This window comes from Medicago sativa, chromosome 4, assembly GCF_051527215.1.
Source record: "Medicago sativa cultivar Bolivia chromosome 4, Bolivia_mono, whole genome shotgun sequence".
NCBI classification, from domain to species: domain Eukaryota; kingdom Viridiplantae; phylum Streptophyta; class Magnoliopsida; order Fabales; family Fabaceae; genus Medicago; species Medicago sativa.
In genome coordinates this window covers 89,228,243-89,230,663 of record NC_140752.1, presented here as the reverse complement: position 1 = coordinate 89,230,663, position 2,421 = coordinate 89,228,243, and positions in this window count along the sequence as shown.

The following is a 2,421-nucleotide window of genomic DNA, read 5'->3' as shown; positions in this document are numbered from 1 at the left end:
TTTTATTAGATACGAGTCAATCAACTCCTTAGAAACTGTACCAATTTTCATTGGTTTATAAAACTTTTCTTAGATAAATTCTTCAAAAAAAAAAAAAAAACTTTTCTTAGATAATGTTTGTTGCAACTTTCTCTCATTTTAAAGAGAGAAAAATGTCACTGTAGAGTTGGGCCAAAGAGCACCTATAATGGCTATATCACCTCACAGCAAATTGAACAAATATCCAAGTCATTTGTTGTAATGCAATAGGTTATATCGGTGCAAATCCAGATCATAATAATTGTTTCCTTGACAAGGATTGTTTATTAATGATGCATAATTGCACTAAGATTCCTTTTTTTTTTTTTAATACTCAATACACTATAATTCCTATAAAAGTGTAAAAATAATGGAATATGATTCAAAACTAAATCATATTTTAGAACTGGAACAAAGGAATCTTTGTCTTTATATCAATTAACAAAGAAATAGAATAATAGGAACACATGATCGTGGATGTGACGCCAAGTTGATGGGGATTCTCTGAGGATTGTCAATTCTGTAATGTGCATGGATAATCGTCAAAATGTTTTTTTTTTTTTCCCATCGGATTCCCTTGTGTGAGTGATTAAAAAATAACCAAATAGTTATAGTAGTATATTTGTTTTACTAAGGTGTAGACCCACTTTATTTGACTCAAATTATGAGCCATTGATTAACATTATCCTTTGCATCATTTGCATAACGACTGAAAATTTTAAACAAAAAACCAAACCTTAAAATAAGATTGGTAGTTAAATGGCCGTCAAATATAGCATATTGTTTTTGTTTAATAAAATTGATTACTAGTATTTAACAAAGAATCTTGTCAACGAGTGTCCCTGAAACACTTTTTAATAATGCTAAATTAAATAATTATTCTTTAAAAATGTCAAAGTTTTCAATTTCTAAGACATTAGTAACATAAATTTTCATAAAAAATTATTATTTAAATTTTTTAATCAGTGCCCCAGAGGCACTAGTTATCATTTCCTTTTAACAAAGTAGAGATTGATCAATTGAAATGAAATACAACGATAACTAACGTAAGAGATTGAGTTTGCCGAGTTGGAGCTTTTGCAAATTGCAATTGTTAAATTTTAGGGCACTCGTTTTAGGTTGTATAGACTTCTACTAATGGGTGGTTTCATAATATCACATGATATTTACATAACTCGTGTCTTTTACTACAATAGTAAAATAATATGCAACTCATAACAAGCCACATTCTATATTTTTTATTTCTACTTATTGTTGTTTCAAAATTTAATTGATGTTACCACATTTTATTTAAGATAATTCAACAATTTCTATGTTGTTCACTTTTCATGTCAATTTCCCCTAATAGATTGAAAAATTAAGATATGGTTCCTCAACTTATGAAATCCTCTGTAACACTTAATGATGCTCTTACGATCCAATATAGCACATGGGCAATTAGATAAGTCTAATTAGTGATCATAAAGAAATTCTCTAACAATTTTTCTTTTTGACAGAGTAATTTTTGGATTGCACACAAGTAGAAAAATAATTGGCGGGTAGAAAATTGATAAAAAAAAAATTCTTTCTCTCTTTGTTCTCCGCTGGAATAATGACTTAATATTTTTTTTGTCATGTAGGATCATAAATTATAGTAAGTAACATTACTATGCTAGATTCACCACCGTAGTTTGAGAGGGAAAAAGAGATTTAGTGGGGCAACTTCTGGAATTAGGGAAATTCAGATTTGGAGATTTAGAGGTTTATGAATTTGAGGAAGAAGATGACATTGAAGAAGCCAATCATCATAGCTGACTGAAATATAATGTTGGTAATAGTATTTTTTTAACAAAAGGAAGTTTTGGCATTGATGTATGCTTCCGTGATGATTTTGGCCAATTTGTTCATGCTTACTCAAGATGATTTCAATTTGAGGCTTCAACGGTTGAAATTGAAGCTACTGCCCTTCATGTTGCTCTACTAATAACAATTGATAGTGAATTAGATTGAATCAATTTTGAAAGTAACTGTGGGTGCACTTACAAAAACGAATTAGGAATGTTTTTATATCTAGTTGTGGATATATGTTCTCTTCAAACGGATTCAATCTATCTATTATGCAGAGACAAACTTATAGAGTCGTTCACAATCTTGTCAATGTCTTTTATTATTCTCCACATTGCAATGTTATCCAAGATTTTTTTTGCAAAAATGTTATTCAAGATGAAATGATGTGAGCTATTTTATCTAAAAAAAAGGTCAAGATGTAAATAGTTGACGTTTTCTCATGTTATTTTTTTTGAAGAAACTAAACTAACTCACTTAAATTGGCACCGAAGAGAATCGAATTTGAGACCTCGATGAGGAACACACTCCCAGACCCCAAGCCAATACCACCAGGCCATTCCAAGTGGGTTCGTTTTC